Source organism: Ambystoma mexicanum, chromosome 1q (assembly GCF_040938575.1).
Source record: "Ambystoma mexicanum isolate Mex_15411 chromosome 1q, UKY_AmexF1_1, whole genome shotgun sequence".
Classification (NCBI taxonomy): domain Eukaryota; kingdom Metazoa; phylum Chordata; class Amphibia; order Caudata; family Ambystomatidae; genus Ambystoma; species Ambystoma mexicanum.
Window position 1 is genome coordinate 591,066,297 of NC_090922.1, and position 19,123 is coordinate 591,085,419.

The 19,123-nt window shown below is 49.3% G+C and overlaps 1 protein-coding gene across 4 annotated transcripts in view; it reads left to right on the top strand.

Moving 5' to 3' along the window:
* Positions 1-19,123, top strand: part of RABGAP1L (RAB GTPase activating protein 1 like) — a 3,056,406-nt gene that overhangs the window by 2,947,572 nt on the left and 89,711 nt on the right. The gene's annotated exons all lie outside the window — the stretch shown is intronic.

Sequence of the window (19,123 nt, forward strand, 5' to 3'; positions counted from 1 at the left end):
AACAAAACAAGGAAACCCTTTATGAGGAAATGTGGGGGAGCTTTATTGACCTTTATGGATGATGCTAGATTAGGTTCTGGAGTGGAGTGCATTGGTCTATTAGCATTAATATATGGGGAGGGGGTTTGTGTTGACTATGTGGTTGTTTTGTGTGGTCTTACTTGTTTGTTGTCATTTGTTTGATACATCTGGCTTTGTTTTAGGTTAGTCCTAAGTTTCATATGGTGGAATACAGAGTTATGGTTTGGAATTCTGTTTTATTTTGTTTTCCACTGTTATGTATTTTTCAATTCAATGACCTAGGATGTTAATTCTGTTGTTTATTGTAACTTGTTGAAAATGAGAAATAAAGAGTTTAAAAAAAAAAAAAGAATTTACCAGGACCTCTTGGTCCTCACGCTTACCCGCAGAAGAGTGTCGCCCACTCACCCAGTGGGTCACTAGTCAGGACATAAGATACAGGTGGTCCTTTCCATTCGCCCTATCATTCGAACGTGCTGGAGTGGACTATAGAGTGTCTAGCGGCAAAGAAGCCTCGCAAGTGCTGCAGGTACTCAAAGGTGATACCCCGGAGGACGGAAACGAGATGAATGTACAGGCAACTCCAGACACCAGGAGGGAGCCGGAGTGCCTTTGGTCCACAAAGAAGAGGACAAAGGGCAGAAGGAAATTTAAGAAACTAAACACCCCCACAATGGAAGCCGAAGAGGATTAGGTGGACAAAGTCTCGCCAATAGAGAATTCTAGAGATTGAGTCAAGTAAACCCCGGCCGGGGACACTGAGCTTTTCAGGGGAACTGTGGTGAATGGACTCGTATTCACCCTGGTGGCTTGCCCATTGGCAGGCGTCACGAAGAGGAGGGGGAGGGGGTAAGCGAGAGGGTTTGGGTTTAGGAATTCTTGGGATCAACACAGTCTTAAATCCACTTGGGAACGGGGCAGCATGCATAGGTCCGGGAAGAAGGTGCACACAAGGCAAGGATCCAATGGCAGTCAATGAAAGGAAGGGCCGGGTCGAGTCATTGAGTATAGGCTCGCTCAATGTAAAGGATCTGAACTCCCCAGCAAAGCGCTCCCTCCTGGGGAGGGAAATGATGAATGCTAAATTGGATGTTCTTTTTGTCCAGGAAACCAGAACGGTTAAGGGGGAGGAGAGGGCCATCCCGGGAGCAGAGGTGGGACAGTGCTTCTGGGCATTCGCCCACACAAAGCGGGGCGGAGTCGGGATCGTCCTACATAGAAACCAAAGGCTCACGGAGGTATCCAGGTGGGGAAGGGAGGACGGCAGATCCATGGTCATATTGGGTAACCTGCACAACTCCAGAGTCTCCCTAGCAGTCATTTACTGTCCCAATGTGGGCCAGACTGAATTTCTCAAAGAGGCAATGGGAGAGATAATGGCCAAAGTTGAGGGGCTCCTATTACTGGGTGGAGACTTTAACATGTGGGCAAATCGGGAGCTGGACCACAGTGGAGAGGCCATCCCGCTAGGCAGCAGACGGGGTAGACCACAGGGGAAATTGCGGGACCTGATGCGGGACTACGGGCTAGTGGACACATGGAGGGAGCTACAACCAGCTGGAAAGGGATACACCTTCTACTCAGCGGTTCATGGCACCAGAACGAGAATAGACTACCTCTTCATAGAGTACCAGAAAATGAGCAGAGTGGAGTCTTGCAACATCCGCCCGGTTAGCTGGTCAGACCACGATATGGTCTGGGCAGACCTCAGCATATCAGGTCTGAAGCCCAGGGAATCCCTATGGAAATGCAATGACCTCTTACTTCGGGATGCGGTCTTTAAGGAGGAGATGGGAAAGGCGATCAAAGAATATTTCGAGCTGAATAACACGGGCGAGGTTAACATAGAGATAGTATGGGAGGCGGCAAAGGCAACCTGGAGGGGTATATTGATTGGAGAAGGGGCTTCCAAAAAAAAGGACCAGGACCCTCTTGGCCCATAGGCTACGGCCAGAGATAATAGCACTAGAGAGATCTGAAGGGAAGGGATACAAAGAGAGGGGAAGGGATCTGGGTGACGCAAGGGAGAAGAGGCAAGAACTGAGAGAACTGGAGATGAGCAAAATTATAGCAGGCCTCCAACACCTGCGTCAAAGGTATTATGAAAAAGGAGATAAGGCTAATGCTATGCTGGCGGCCAAACTCTGGGGCCAGCGGATGGATAGATGGGTGGCAAGGATTTCAAGCGGGAAAGAGGGGGTAAGATCTGATCCCAAGGGTATAGTGGAGGAATTCGCTGAGTTCTACGAGAGTCTTTATGGGAGAGAAGGAGAGGCAGAAGCGCTTGGAGCATACCTCGATGGGGTAGCACTGCCTGTAATCAATCCCTCGGAGGCATTGGCCTTAGACGCCCCAATAACGGGAGAGGACGTACTCAAGGCAATATCGGGACTGAAGCTGGGTAGAGCCCCAGAGGAAGACGGGTTCACTGCAGGCTTTTATAAAGCCTTTGGAGGCCTGCTGGCGGGGTTCCTGACAGGCCTATTCACCAACATTATGACGACAGGGAGGGCACCCCCATCTTTTGGCAAAGCACTGATAACGGTGATCCCAAAGGAGGGCAAAGACCCAGCAGACTGTCGGTCATGCAGACCAATCTCCCTCCTCAATGTGGACGCAAAACTGTTCGCCAGGATCATAGCCACGAGACTGGACAGCCATATGCCGGTACTCAACCACTCCGATCAGGTGGGCTTCATACAGGGAAGGCAGGGGGTGGACACCCTCTGTAAAACCCTGCATCTCATGAGGGAAGCAGCTCTGAAGGGGGACAATCCTGTTTTGGTGGCCATTGACGCCGAAAAAAGTGTTCGACAGGATGGACTGGGGGTTCCTACATGGAGTCCTTGTCAAATTGGGTTTCGGTGAGGGAATCAGGCAAGCCATTAAGGCCCTATACGCAGACCCTTCAGCTAGAGTTACGGTTAATGGGCACCTGTCACATATATATTTAGCCTCCAAAAGAGGACGAGGCAGGGTTGCCCCCTCTCCCCACTCCTGTTCGCCATGACCATGGAAATACTCGCAGAATATCTCAGAGGCTCCCCGATGGTTTGCGGTATTGACGTCGGAGGTCGGACCTTTAAACTCAGCCTTTATGCAGACGACATACTGCTCCACCTGAGGAAACCCACTAGATCTGGCCCAGCCGCCCTGCGTTCATCGAGCGCTTTGGTCACTTCTCAGGTTTCAGGGTAAATATAGGCAAGTCAATGATTTTCCCCTTTGCCCCAGATACAGATAGGAACCTGACAGAGTTGGCTCCTCTGGGTCTTCAAATTTGCACCGAAGAGATAAAATACCTGGGGATCAACATCGTTAGGCCCCATGAGGACATAAGCCAGGCAAATTACCCCCCGCTGTTTGACAATATTATTCAAAGACATGGAGACATGGGGAAAGGGGCAAAACTCGTGGATGGGTAGAATAAATGCCATAAAGATGAATCTCCTCCCCAGGGTCCTGTATGTTTTCCAGATGCTCCCCTTGGAGGCCCCAGAAGCACTCCTTTAAAGAAGCCAAAAAACACATAACGAAATTCGTATGGCAGGGCCAGAGACCCAGAATAGGATATAAAACCCTCACCCTCCCCAAGGATAGAGGGGTGGGGGTCGCCCTCCCAGATTTGCGAACGTACCACAGAGCAGCCCAACTCAGAGCCCTGGCCCCTCACCTCAGAGAGGATCCCAACAAACAATGGGTTTTTCTTGAAAACTCCCTCCTGAGCCCTGTCACGGTGGGCGAATTGTTATGGGTCCCAATGAAAAAGCTCCCAAGAAGAATCAGGGAACACCTGATACTAGTAACAATGTGGAAGGCGCTAGAAGGGAAGGGAAGGGAAGGGACACAGAGAAGGTGACCACTTGGCCCTCCCCTCTGAGCCACATCTGGTCCACACCAGTATTAGAAGAAATCCCAGGCCACGAACACTACCAGTCCTGGTTTGACGCGGGCCTTTGCAGAGTTGGTCAGCTGGTTAGAGAGGAGTCCTTTATAAGTATCCAGGAGCTCGAAGAGGCAATGGGAATAGGCAGGCTCTCCCCGCTCCTCTACCTAAGACTTAAGGGAATTCTAATGAAACCAAAACTAAAGCCCTATATACAAAGAAAACTCACTCCAGTCGAGAAAATCTTAGACACCCATGTAGTAATGAAAGGGCTTATGTCACTCCTCTACAGCGCCCTCTTAGCCCCCCCGAAAGGGAACCACCAAAAGCCTCAGAAGAAAATGGGAAAGGGATCTGGGCTGTGGAATCGGGGATGGTCTCTAGGGGCGACTCTGTAGTAGGTCATTTAAAACATCGATCTCCTGCCAATACAAGACGCATGCCATTAAACTTCTACACAGATGGCAGTATGACCCGATCACGCTTTCGAGGATGTTCCCGGATGTAGTCCCGCTGTGCTGGCACGGATGTGGGGAAAGAGCCAACTATTGGCACATGTGGTGGTCATGTGGGAAGGTCCAAACTTACTGGTCAGAAGTGCTCAGCTGTAACGCTCACCTGATTCTCGCAGAGGCGCCGGTCTTGACTGGGCGACTACCGTATCTTCAAAGGTGATGTGTAGCACCCGGTTGGCTCTTTGGGCTGGACCTCTGTGCACTGTATGCCTGACGTGTAGAGTAAGATGTCTGCAGATAGAAAATATGGGGTTAATGAACTGGGGTTATTGGGGTGTCCCTATCTCTTTCCTCTTCTCCTCTCCTGTAGACCCCCAAAGGTTAACGCTCTCACCTTAGGTAAGTGAATGCCGAGCTCTCCATCTGCCTCGGGGCAGGGTGCTGTAACCAGTTTCTTCACTGGATAGGTAGCGCAGGCCTCTTGACTTCAGAGGACTGCTGTCCGTCGTTTACTGCACGAACGGTAAGTTTTGAGTCATTCAAATGTCTTTAAAGTCTTTAGTAATGATGTCTCTTGTTTTGCAGGGTTCCGGCGATGGCGGATGACGGGCTGAAGTGAGTTGAAGATGGAGCCCGTGTGATGAATAGAAGCGCCTGGAAGCACGTAAGTAAGCGCTTGTTGCCTGCTTCACTATGCGCTCTAACTGTCTTTTTATTTTGCAGGTACGAGTTCGGAGCGGCTGCAGGGTGCCGGAATACCCACTGGATTAGATGTGGAAAGGAATAATGGCACGTGAGTATTAAAGTTCCCCAATGTCTTTAAACGCACCTTGTTTTGTCTTTCAGATGCGGGATGCAGCGCCGAAGGCCTCCGGAGTGTGCGAAGAGTTGGTAAACTTTTGTCTTTCAGATGCCGGAATGCAGTGTGAAGACCTCCGGAGCGCACGAAGAGTAGGTAAGCCTTTGCCTTTCAGATGCCGGAATGCTAACCTGTTCTTTCTTGTCTTTATAGGTGTTGCTGAAGACTGGATTCAGGATGGTAAGCCTTTGCCTTTCAGATGCCGGAATGCTAACCTGTTCTTTCTTGTCTTTATAGGTGTTGCTGAAGACTGGATTCAGGATGGTAAGCCTTTTTCCTTAGGCCCAGGACCGGATGCAGAAGACACGATGAGCGTTCTGCTGCAGAGGTTGCAGAATAACGCAAAGCAAGATTCATCCACCGGGTGTGGTTTAAATAGCCTCCTGTAGTGCTTAGGTGTCTCCTTCCACAGCTACGCCTAAGTAAGAAAGAGTTCCTGGTAAGAAAAGAGTTCCTGCCTTCCAGAAGAGTTCCAGTGTTCTGAATCTAAGGAGTGGCTCCAGCCCCACCCAACAGGAAAAGTAGTTCCAAACAGAAGAGGATCAGGGGCTCAACTGGCAGGCAAGTAAGCAGCATGGTCTGCTGAAGGTAAGTCCACCCAAGCATTATGAGCCCGGCGCTTCCAGCGCTGGGACTGGGCATATTTATGAGCCTGGTGCCACTGGCGCCAGGACTGGGTCCAAAAGGTCCCAATTGGGACTGGTTGGCACTCGGAACCTGGGTTATGGATCTGCTTCCAAGGGAGTTGGGAAAACCCTGACCTTTTGGAAGCAGAGATCATGACATCAGCTGGCTTAAAGAGGCGGGAGAGGGGGAATTCCCACAAGACCCAATTTTGATACTGTTTGGTCTGCAGCAAAAGGATGAACACTGGGAAAAATGACCAGACCTCTCACACTCCCTACTGTTGGCAGCCAGAGCGGCCCGCGCTAGAACATGGAAGAGGCCCTCCCTCCCCACGAGGAGAGAATGGGTGATAATAGCCAAAGACAAATACTTTATGGAAAGACTCACGGCAGCCTTACACGGTTCAAGTGCCCAGATAGAGATTGACTGGCTGCAATTCCAAGAGGCGTTTGGCAAAACAGAGCACACGTCCCGAGGCTCCTAGGTGCCCTTGGCCCGGCCCGAAAACAGGCCCTGACATTGAACAAATGGACCCGGAACTAGGAAAGCTGGTTAACCACTGGCGGATAAAATTCTGGTCGAAGCTGCCCTAACCCATATAGCATGAACAAGCAGACTGAATCTCCTGAGACATTGGATGAGGTGGGTGGGGGGAGGTTGGGGGAATAAACGCAGGGAATAATGGCTTATAGTTTGATTGTGGGCGTTTGCCTATATGTTATGTTTGGAATACTTACGGTGTTAACTTGAAAAATCAATAAAAATTTATTTAAAAAAAAAAAGTTCTATGGTTATGGTGAGTGCATGTTGAGATGAACTCTTGCAGAACCCAGGAGAATAACTAAACAACCAAAAAGTAGGGAGATTTCTGAAGAGAAATGTTTAGGGTTGTATTTTACAACTTGCCTATTAATAGCCTGGGAAAATACTTCACCAAGTATGATCAAATCTTCAAGCCCCCAGGCCCCTTTCTACAAAATTGGCTCTTTATTGAAAAAAACACTCCAAGAGGGTCCCTGTACGCAGCCTAAAACAGGGTAAGTCTGGCAAGGCTAGATAGTGTCAGTGCAGTGGAGAAGTTAATAGTAGACTGAGCAGAGAAACACAGTGATCTCCCGTATCTACTGGAGAAGGCAGTAATGAGTTAAACATCTGTGGCTGCTCATAGAATGTATAATTATCCTTTGGAACACCAGGTTGGCGTTGGGTACTGTTCTTGTCACAGCTGTTGACGGGGCACAGTTAACTCCTTCCACTCTAGAACTACAGTTTAACCTCCCACTGGGGGACTTTTTGAGATAACTTACTTTTGAAAGTAAGTTAATGTCCAACCCTGGTCTCCCTATTGCTGATACCTATACCAGCGCTTCCTCCAGACAGACCCTCACCGACATCCTCTTTGTTGTTCCTTCGCCAGATCTATGGACCCCCCATATGATCTCTGTGCTTTGTCCTGTCTCCTCCTCTCCCATAAATGGCGGCACTCGCTGTGATGTCCTCATGGCTTCCTTCAACTCCTCCAGAGTCATCCTTAATGTCTACCTAAATGGCACTGTCATGGTCCAAGGTCCTCAGTCCAACCTCCTCCTCTTCGACAGACGTTTCCCTCACCTCATCAAGTTCCTCACATCTCCAGCTGTCCCCTCCTCTCACTCCTTGGCTACCTTGCCCACTTTTTCCTCCTCCTCTGCCACTCTTCAGGCTACCTCCACAACTCCGCAGGGCGTACCTCTGATTTGTACCCCTCCCCGGGAGGTCTTTAAGGCTGACAATCTTCTTCATCTAGCCACTCTCAACTCTCGCTCTGCTGTCAAACACTCCTGACATTTGCCACCTCCTTGAAGAACTGGACCTAGATGTCCTCGGTCTTAAGGAGACATGGTTCACGGCCAGCTCTGTCACGAGCTTTGACACTCTACTCCCTGATGGCTACAAGATCCTCCTTGCACCCAGATCTACTCGACCTGGAGGGCGTGTAGCCCTTATCTTTCCTGAGTAGATTTCTGCCACTATCATTCCCACTTAGATTTACTCCTCTTTTGAATGCCTTGTCTGCAGGCTCTCAATCTCTCCTAAATACTCTCTTACTGTTGCTACTCTCTACCGGCCCCGCGGGCAAATCACCTCTTTTCTGTCTGAATGGGATGACCTATCCTACTCTGTCCTGGCCTCTACCACTCAACTCCTCCCCCTCCTTGGTGACCTCAACATTCACTGCTCTTTTGAAACCTCTGCAACTCCCTGTCCCTCTCCATCCTTCCCTCTGGCCCGACGCACACTGCTGGACACACACTGGATGTCATGATCTCCTCTGGCCTCCCCCTCTCTATCCCTTGGACCACTCCACTCTCCTGGAGTGACCACTGCCTTCTCTCCTCCCATCTCTCACTCTCTTTGCCCTAAGCCAACCCCACCCCAACACTGCCACCTACTTTCGCGGACATCCGACCCATCAAGCGCATGTCAGCTGAGGCTTTCGCAGCCACCGTCTTTCCCCCTCCCCCTCCTCTGGCTGACTCTCACCCCGACACAATCCTGTCCCTTCTCTACTCTCCTATCTCTGACACTCTTGCCCGTGTCATGAGGATCCGTTTGAAGTCCAAAGCCAAGTGCAACTCCTGATATGACTCCGACCTAGCTACACTTAAACGAAAGTGTAGGGCGGCTGAGAGGAAATGGAGGGCTTCTTGCTCGTCCTCTGACAAACTGGCCTGTCGCCTGCTACAAAGGCAATACCGACTCTCTGTCCGCACTAAGAAGAGAGCCAACATTCAAGCCCGTGTCTCTGCGGCATCTAACAACTCAGCCGAACTCTTTAAAATTCGCAATGAGCTTGCCAACCCTGCAGCAGTCTCCACCCGTCCTCTTGCCTCCCAGGCTCTCTGCACTGCCCTTGCCTCGCACTTTATCTCAAAAACCCAGGACATCTTGTCCACCCTCTCCTCCCTTGCCCCTTCTATTCCCCCTCAGTCTGTGCTTGCAGACCTCCCTTTTACCACCCCCCCACCGTCATTCTCTTCCTTTCCGATTTTCTCCCCTGACGAGGTCGCTAGACAAGTCCGATCTATGAAAGCCTTGTCAAAACAGGTTCATCCCTGTTCTTCTAAAACCATCAAGGACAGGGCTCAAGTCGAGAGTACACGCGGGGGGGTGGAGTCCCCCCACTTTATTCAGAGGGTGGACTCAGTCCCCCCAGCTAAAATGATAAACATTTAATGTCCTCTTTGAATTTATGAATTAAAACCAACCTCAGGGATTGAACCACAGTCCTCAGGTATGCAGGCCAGACACTTCACCACTACTATATAACCCGATGACAAATAACAAATAACAAACAACTAAAGGTGAAATGTCCCATTTCTGTACTGCAAGTCCCAGGGAAAACATTTGTATTGGTTGTTGGAGTTTAAAACATGCACAACTTTTAAAGTTTTCAAAAACATTCTTAGAAGAAAATATCCGCTCTTGGTTTTGTGTGTGTTGATTTTATGAAAGGCAAATGCGATTCGTCCTGTTCAATTTGGGTGGTTATGCAATTTAATGAAATGTGTATATTTCACCTTCATGTGCTAATTTCTGGCGACGTCGCATCCCATTGCGTTTGTTGATGAGTCCCCCCACTTGAATTTTTAGGACTTGACCCCTGATCAATGTTAATGTTAATGTTAAAGAACATTTGTACCGTGCACTATCAGCACCGGAGTGGTCCTCTGGCGCTCTGGTGGCTCTGAAAGAGGAGGGGGGGGGTCGAACTCTGAAAGAGTTAGTGGGTCGAAGCAGGAAAAGTGCAAGAGAGCAGTGATGTGCTGTTGGCGGCCTCAGCCGGTGGGTCAGTTGGCTGGGCTTGGGGTGTTTGCGGCCTGTAGTCGTCGTGTACTGTTGTGCAAGTCTATGTGCGTTTTTTGTTTTGTTGTTGCAATGTAGTGAAGTTTGTGCAGTTTGTTGTGCTGTAGGTTTTGGTTGTGTTTGGTTTGGAGTTTGAGAGGTGTATGCAGAAAGGGAAATTTGTTAGTGGGGTTGGTTAGTTTGCATCTCTGTCCTGAATTGAGGCGCTCGGCTTGCGTAGTCTCCCCATGATGCGCCTCTGTCCTGATCTGAGTCCGGCTGGCATACAAGGTTCCTTACCCCTCTGGCTCCCACCTCTATCATTTCCATCATAGCCCCCCCTGTCCTCCCTTCATACTCCTGTGGCCAGTGCGCCTGCCAATGTCAACATCTCAGGTAGTATGGTGATTGCCAATATCTCGACGATTCCACAATACTGTGGTACCTGGCGGTAGCTAACGGGCGGGCTGGGGGTGTTGGTGGGGTTGGCTGGGGTAGTTGACTCAGTCTCTGTGCGTGTCGCCTGTGTTCCGTTCTATCCGGTGTCACCCGTCCAGGTGCCGCGGGAGCTTCCCTGTCGGCTCAGGGTTGTCTGTGTCCTTTCCAGTTTAGTCATCCTTTTTCTTGTTTCAGTTTTCAGTTTTTAATCTGTGGTGTTGAAGAGCCAGGTTTTTAGCGATTTCCTGCATTTTAGGTGATCTTTGGTGTTTCTTATTTCTTTTGGGATGTTGTTCCATGTTTTTGCAGCTCATTGGTAGAAGGAGGTGCCTCCCAGTTTTTTCTTGAGGTATGGTTTGAGTTCCAGGCGGATTTCGTTGCTTGATCGGAGGGGTCTTGTTGGTTTGTAGACACTTATTTTCTTTTGTAGGAATTCTGCTCCTTGTCCGCTGAATGCCCTGTGCATTATGCACATTATTTTGAAGGTGATGCAATGTTTTACTGGGAGCCATTGTAGTGTTTTTAGGGCTGGAGTGATGTGGTCTCTTCTGGATAGTTTCAGGAGTAGTCTTGCTGCTGCATTTTGGATCTGTTGCAGTTTCTTCAGGAGGTATTCTGGTATTCCGAGGTAGAGGCTGTTTGCATAGTCGATTTTTGACATGATTAGGTCGACTATAGTGAGTGTTTTGTGCGTGAAGGAGAGGAAAGGTAGAATTCTTCTTCCCGTGTGGAGGAGGAAAAAGCATTTCTTCACTGTTGCATTTATTTGTGGTTCTAGGGTTAGGGTGTTGTCCATTAGGACTCCCAGATTTTTTACTACCTTTGATGGAGTCGGTGCGTTTCCCATTTCCGTAGGCCACGGGATGGTGGTTTTGTTCTCTTGGTCTTTGGATATGATCATGATTTCTGTCTTTCCTGGGTTGATTTTCAGGTTGTTGGCATCCATCCAGTTGAAGAATTCTTTTAGACAGTCGATTAGGGTCAAATGGTGGGCATCGGTGTCTTTGATTTTGTAGATGATTTGAGTGTCCTCTGCGTAGTTGTAACATGTAATGTTGTATTTTTTGAAGATTCTGATGACCGGAGTCTGATAGATGTTGAAATATAGTGGAGATAGTGATTCCTTGTGGCACTCCACAGTCGTTAACTTGTGGGGTGGATTTGAAAGGTTTGATCAATACGGTTTCTGTTCTGTCTGATAGGAATGATTTGGTCCAGCGCAGTGCTGTGTCTGTTATGCCTATTTCTTCTAGTCTTTTGGTCAGGGTGTCGTGGCTAACTGTGTCAAAGGCTGCAGAATAAGGGGTGAGGTAGTGTTTGAGGCTGCTTAGTTTTGAGGTCATCCCAGATGGATAGTAGTGCTGTTTCTGTTCCTCTTGCTGGTCTGAAACCGACTTGAGTTTGGTCCAGCAGGTGGTGTTTTTCTACGTGTTCTTGGGTTAGTTTGTATACATAGGTTTCTAGAGGTTTTGCTGGGTAGGCGATGTTAGAGATCTGCCTGTAGTTGGAAAGGTCATCTACGTCACCACTTGTGTTTTTCAAGAGTGGCTTGAGGTATGCTGATTTGAAGATCCTCGGTACAGTCCCTGTTGCTAGTGATAGATTTAGAAGTTTTCTGTAGTGTTCTGCTGGCGATCCTTGCGCTAGGATTGATTTGTAGATGTCTGGGGAACAGGGGTCCATGGGTGATCCCGCTCTCTTGCTTTGTCTTACCAGCATTGCAAATGCTTCTGCTGATATTTCAGGAAAGCTTTGGAGTTTGTGCTGTGGTTCCGTGTTAGGTTTGTTGGGTTGTATGATGTGGTTGGTTGGTCCCTTTTTTATGGTTTGTCAGATGTCATTTTTTTTTTTTTTTTTTTTTAAGTGGTCTGCCAGGTCGTTGCATAGTTTTTCTGAGGGGGTTGGGGTGTTATCGCAGCTTGGTAGGTTTCTCAGTTCTTCAAAGATGCTAAACATTTCTTTTTGTGTGTTGGTGGCATTGTTGATTCAGTCATCGTAATGTCTTCTCTTTGCTCTTTGAATTTCCTTCTTGTATGCACGGATTTGTTTCTGGTACAGTGTTTTTTTTCCCTGGGTTGTATTCTTCCCTCCATTCCAATTCCATCTTTTTCTTTACCTTTTTCATGGCATTTAATAGTGGGGTGACTCATTTTGCCATTGCTCTTTTTTTTGATGGGGTGAACGGTTTTTCTGGGGCGATCTTGTCTATTGTATCTGCAATCCATTTGTGTAGTATCTCTGCTTTCCCGTCTAGGTCAGCTAGCTCTAATTCTGTAGTTGAGGGTTTGGTTAATTCCAGTTGTTCGAATAGGTTGCTTTCTTTGACGTGTTTCTTTTCGTGGTGGTTGTGAGTTTCGGATGTTGGATGTAGGCTTGAGTAGGCAGAGTGTTTACGAATGGGATGATGAGATGGTCGCTCCACAGTATTTGTATTGGTGGTGCCGTGGTGATGAGTTTTTCTTTGGCGAAAATTGCATCTAGGGTGTGTCCTGCCGAGTGCGTTGCTCCTTTGACTAGTTGTCGTAGTTTCATGGTGCTGAGTTGTTCAATCAGTGAGTTTTGGGAGTTGGCGTGGCTGTCTTCAAACCAGATGTTGAAGTCCCCCAGGATGATTAGGTGTTCGTGGTTGATGGCTAAGTTGGTGATGGCTTCTATGAAGTTGTCGACGAATGTTGCATCATATGTCGGCGGACTGTATACCAGCATGAATGTGATGTTGGTTTTTGGGTTCGCTGTTAGGTGTATTACCATGGTTTCGCAGTTGAGGATGTTGAGCGGTTCGTCAGTTTTTATTTTCAGGTGTTCTTTGAATGCTATAGCGATGCCTCCTCCTTTTTTGTTTTTTCTGTTTATTTGCAGGCATTTGAAGTTGGTTGGAAGGCAGCTTAGTGTGATTTTGTAGTTGTCGTCCAGCCATGTTTCTGTGATGAACAGGATGTCAATGCCGTTGTCGTCGAGTAGGTCGAAGATCTCTGTTGAGTGTTTCGACATGGATCTTGCGTTTATTAGATTGCAGTGAAGTTTGGAGGTGTTGTTTGGTTTGGGCTTTCTTGTCGAGGTCGTCTTCTGCTCGTGTTGAGGTTTCCTTCCTGGTCGATCTCTTGTTGGGCTGTGGTATTCGGGGTGTCAGCGTCTTCGAAGAGTTCTTCTAGGTTCTGCCTTGGGTTATTTTTGTTTTCATCGGGTTCGTCTTCCGGGAGTTGTGGTTGTTGATTGGAATTTCCTCTTGCTTTGGTGTTATTGCGTCGGTCGTCTGTTTGTTGTGTGTCTTGTTCATCCTTCTTCTACTTGCTTGTGTTAGGTTGTTTGATGTTGCTGCTTCTAACGTTGGGTTGGATTGCTGTGGTGGCCAGTTGTCAGCGAGGTATGGAGTTAGGTAGAGGGATTTGTTTCTTCTCTCAGTATTGGTTCAATTTGTGTTCCTGTCTGTGGGGGTCCATTCTATAGTTGTCGTTCTTAGTTGCTGTTCTGGAGTCTCTGTTCTTTCTTCTCTTCGTCTTTTCCTCGCAAAGGGTTGTTTGCGCGGCATTATAAGATTGAGAGTTGTTTAGTCTTTGTTTGGTGACGTCTAGTTGGTCCTGCTTTGGTCTGGTTGTCTTGTGGTGTAGTGTGGGGTTGAGGGGGGTGTCCGCTACTAGTTTGGGCTCCGTCTGTAGGTGGTATTCCAGCTGAAGTTGGCGAGTCGTTCAGTCGCTGTCCTAGGAGGGGAAGGGGGGTGGTAAGGGTTATTTAGTTGGGTGTTATCGGTGGCTCTTTACTGTCCGTCTCCCTGAGCGCGGTTCACTCTAGTGAGCAGTCTATGTGGGTTTGGGAAGGGGATCTGCTGGTTGAAGGGTGGCTTGGACGGGCGCAGCTTGGACTTTTGCCTTGTGATGCGAGAGGCCCTAGTCAGAGTGGCACTCCACCGTAATTCACTGGTGGGTTCTACCTCACTTGAGAGTGAGCTAAATTTGCGAGTGAGCTAGATTTGAGAGTAAGCTAGATTTGAGACACCTGTACAGCGGGAGAGAGGCCTATCAATGCACTTTGGGGATCTCAAAATGCAGTTTCGGCCCAGCCGATCTGCTAAATTGTTACACCTGTACAGTGGGAGAGAGGCCTATTAAAGTGATCTAAATAACACAAAAAGCAGTTTGGGCCCAGAGGCCCTGCTAACTTTGAGACACCTGTACAGTGGGAGAGAGGCCTATCAATGCAGTTTGGAGATCACACAATGCAATTTGGGCACAGAGACCCTGCTAAGGTGGGAGAGAGGCCTATCAATGCAGTTTGTGGATCACACAATGCAATTTGGGCACAGAGGCCCTGCTAAGTTTGAGACACCTGTACAGTGGGAGAGAGGCCTATCAATGCAGTTTGGAGATTACACAATGCAATTTGGGCACAGAGGCCCTGCTGAGTTTGGGACTCCTGTGTGGCGGGAGAGAGGCCTATCAATGCAGTTTGGGATCACACAATGCAATTAGGGCACAGAGGACCTGCTAAGTTTGAGACACCTGTGTGGTGGGAGAGGGGCCTATCAATGTGATCTAATTAACACGAAACGCAGTTTGGGCTCAGAGGCCCTGCTAAATTTGAGACACCTGCTAAGTTTGAGACACCTGTAGTGGGAGAGAGGCCTATCTATGCAGTTTGCGTGTCACACAATGCAATTTGGGGCAACGGGGGGTGATCACATTGTTAAACATTTGTTTTGCCAAGTGGTCAGGAAACTGGGGTATAGCTGTACCTCTCCCCAATCCAAGCCACCCTACCTTAATTGGTCCTTGTAGTTGCTGGTTGATGGCGGGCCACTGGCTTCCCCTGCGGACATCTGCTGACACTTCCTGGAGCCCCCTCTGTTGGAGCCGTCCTTGGCCTTGGGGCTCTCCGCCGCAGGGGGCTGCCCTGGGAGGACCAGTAATGAAGGGCTCGAGGCCCAGACAGAGCGGGGATGGGCGGGTTGAGAGGCGGGAGGGGACGCAGAACAGGAAGAGGGTGCGGTGGAGCAGGGAAGGGGGTCCGGGGCAGCGAGGAGCGCAGGGGGGCTACTGGCGCAAGATGGAGGCCCAACTAGGCTGGGGGGTCAGGTGCAGTACACTCACCTGCTCTGCCGCTCTGGATACTGAGTGCAGGAGGCGAGCGTTGCCGGCCGTCGGTTGGAGGCGCCAGGAGGCTCGGGCCCAATCAGGCTGCTGGGGAGGGTTGGGAGGGGGGAGGAGGGTGGGGCAGGGAAGTGGATGCAGGGAAGGGGGTCTGGGGCAGCGAGGAGCGCAGGGGGGCTACTGGCGCAAGATGGAGGCCCACCTAGGCTGGGGGGATCAGGTGGAGTCACAAGGCCAATGCTCCCTCAGACCAATGGGAGCAGGGGGGCGGGACGGAAGGCGGGAGGGAGGTGCGGGGCGGGAGGGTAGGAGATGCAGGAAGAAGGCGCGGGGTGGGAACGGGTTTACTGGGGGCTGGGGGCCTCCTCTAATCAACAAAATTGCACCAAGAAACACCGGCAGGACTCACTACGCTCCGATGGAAATGGGGCCGGTGAGCCCTGCTCCTCGCTACTATGCTACAGGCACGGTCCTCAGACCAATGGGTGCAGGGGGGGGCGGGACGGGAGGCGGGAGGGAAGGAGATGCAGGAAGAGGGCGTGGGGTGGGAGCGGGTCTACTGGGGGCTCGGGGCCTCCTCTAATAAACAAAATTACACCAAGAAACACCTGCAGCAGACAGGGGCAGGACTCACTGCGCTCCTATGGAAATGGGGCCGTTGAGCCCTGCTCCTCGCTACTATACTACAGGCACGGTCCTCAGACCAATGGGAGCAGGGGGGGCTGGACGGGAGGCGGGAGGGAAGGAGATGCAGGAAGAGGGCGCGTGGTGGGAGCGGGTCTACTGGGGGCTCTACTGAGGACCACATTGATACCCTTGCTCCGGCCCTTGCTGATTTTTGCAACCACTCCTTTGCCTCAGGATCCTTCCCCTCCCATCTGAAGCACTCCCTTGTGCATCTTCTTCTCAAGAAACCCACAGCTGATCCTTCCTGTCCTGCTAACTATCACCCAATTTCCATTACCCCCTTTCTGGGCAAACTCCTGGAAAAGCTGGCAATCTCTCAACTTAACCTTCATTCAGATTCTGTTGGCTGTCTTCATGACCACCAGTCTGGCTTCAGAGCGGCCAGACACACGGAAACTGCTCTCCTGAACATCCGTGAAGATCTGCTCTTCAACCTGGACTCTAACATTCCCTCTGTCCTCATCCTTCTTGATCTCTCATCTGCCTTCGACACGGTAAACCACACCATCCTGCTCAGCCGGCTCTGTGATAACCTGGGTATCGCTGATCAGGCTCTGGCCTGGCTGACCTTTTTTCTCTCTGATCGACCCTCCCAGGTCCAACTTGGGTCCTTCCTATCATCTATCTTCCTCTCTAACTGCGGGGTTCCCCAGAGTTCTAACCTCTCACCCTGGCTTTTCAACCAATACCTGGCAAGTCTTGCCCACTGCATTGCCATTTTCTGCTCAAATTTCCAGTGCTAAGCTGATGACACTCAACTCATTTTCCGGCTGTCCTCAGCCACCTCCTCTGCCTCTCTCATCTCCGACTGCCTAACTGCCATTCAAGATTGATGTGCCGCCAGTAATCTTTATCTGAATGCTAGCAAGACTGAGATCCTCCTCATCAGCACACCATCTCCATCCTTTTCCCTCACTCTCTGGCCTGCCTCCCTCGGCCCGCCTCCTACCCCTACCTGCGAGTCTAAGAACCTCAGGGTCATCTTTGACTCCACACTTTCCTTCTCCGCCCATATCTCTGAAGTGTCTAAAAAGTCAAACTTCTTACTGCACCTCCTCAGAGGTACTTTGCCTTTCATCTCCTTCCCTCAGAAGCTCACTGTCTCTCAAGCTCTGGTTCTCTCTAGGCTGGACTTTAGTAACAGCCTCTTTCTAAATCTACCTACCTCTACTCTCCGCCCTCTGCAACTTATCCAGAACAGGACTGCGAGACTTGTCCTTGGCCTCAAGCCCTGGGATCGTATCTCTCCAACTCTGAAATCTCTCCATTGGCTCCCAGTGGATGCAAGGATTAAATTCAAAACCCTCTGCATTGTCCAAAAGGCTTTCTGGATCCTGGATCCTGGGTCCAAAATATCTTCAGCTATCCCTCCGCAAATACCTCCCCTCTCGTGCTCTTGGTTCCTCTACCTCTAACTCCCCTCGGGTTAATCGTTTTTCAAAGAAACGAGCTGGGGGTAGATCTCTATCTTCGGCTGGGGCCTCCCTCTGGATCAGCCTCCCTGCCACTCTAAAACTTGAGGAGAACTATCTCCGGTTCCGGAAGAACCTAAAGAAATTCCTCTTTGTTTCTGCCTTCTCTCCCCCTCTCCCCTGCTGACCTGCTCTCTCTTGGCACTGTGCACCTGGCCATCCTCTTTTCTCCGGGCCCAGGTACCTGCTCACCCTGCCGCCCTCCTGCACTGCCTCCCAGCCACCCCTTGCACTGTATGGACTGTATCTGTACCCATACAGAGCCCCCACCCCATTTTCTTCTTTTCTGCACTTATCAGACTTACCCAGTCTGTCGCCATAAACACAGCACTTGCCACATGCTGGCTGCACTATCACTGTTTATTGCCTCCTTTCTATTTTTTTTATTTATTATTTATTTATCTACTCTGCTCTGCACTTTCCACTCTCCCCCTTCCATGCACTTTTTCCTTTTCCCCGTCCCATGCACTTGCGCGTTCTCAATGTCACTGGGCCTAGTAAGAAAGATCGTTGTTGTTTTTGTGTTCTCCTTGGTTTCCGCTCCCTTGCCTATTCGCGCTCTGAAACACCTGTGTGCGCGCACGATACAAATAAAATATCATATCATATCAAAGCAGCCTTTTCTAACTGCCTGGCATTCCATGGGGGGAAAGGTATGAGAAATAACATGGCAAATCTGTTAAACAGCAACCATGCAATACGGAATCCCATCTGGATTTGGGAATTACTTTCCCATTTGATATGCCCATGTTTGAAGAAATACTTGGGTTGTCGAGTTGGGCATAGTCATTCAGGACTCTGGACGATATCCAGATGCATATTCCATCCAATTTCTCTAAGACTGCTGTTAATTTAAGTGGTCAGCTGACACACCAGAAGATCTGCTTTAGGGAATACTGGTGCTCACTGAAGAGGCACAAGCTTAACCTGGCAGTCTTCCGCACTTAGTGCAGTGTGAGATATCCCCTAGAACATATTCCTGAAGGGCCCCCATGTAGTGGAAGGATGGGGGAGAGATCTTCACCATGGTGGACCACATGAACAACCTGCTATTCAACACGTCTGTGAGGATTCTCACTACAGCTGGCCCTGCCCGTCTGCTTCATTTCTCTTCCAACATGCACAGGTCTGCAACTATTGCTTCTGACACACCTACCATGCTGTCCATTATTATGTTAGGTGTAAACTGTAGACTCATCATGTTTTGCAATGTTTCTATACTTTTCTCACTGTAAATAAAAATAAAAAGAATGTTATAAAAAAAACTGAAAATTGCTGATTGGGCCTGGTCATATAAGACTCAAGGAAACAAGACTTAGTTTGACATTTTAAATGGAATCCACGCCCTATAGAACAAGGGTACGTAATCCTGCAGATTTATCGGCTGCAGTGTGTGTGACGCATGCTCGTGTGTGGTGATCCCCCATCTCCAATTTGTTTGTTTGTTTATTTATTTATAAAGCCCTCCTCATCCATAGATATCTGTGCGTGTTACAAGGATATGCAGTCTCTTAGTTTCTGTTTACATGGTAATGTGTGGAAGCACATGAATAAAGCTCAAAACTGTTTTCCGCAGATTTTCTGTATATCCGCAATGATCAGAATAACGCTCCAGGTGATGTTCAGTAACACCTGTTTGCTGTAAGTGATATGCTCTTTGGTACGGTTACACTTTACTGTGGGTCGTAACGGTTTGATTTGGAGACTGTGGCATGGTGGAGATATTTGTTTTATCTCCCCCCACCCCAAATGTAAAAGCTTGATTTCAT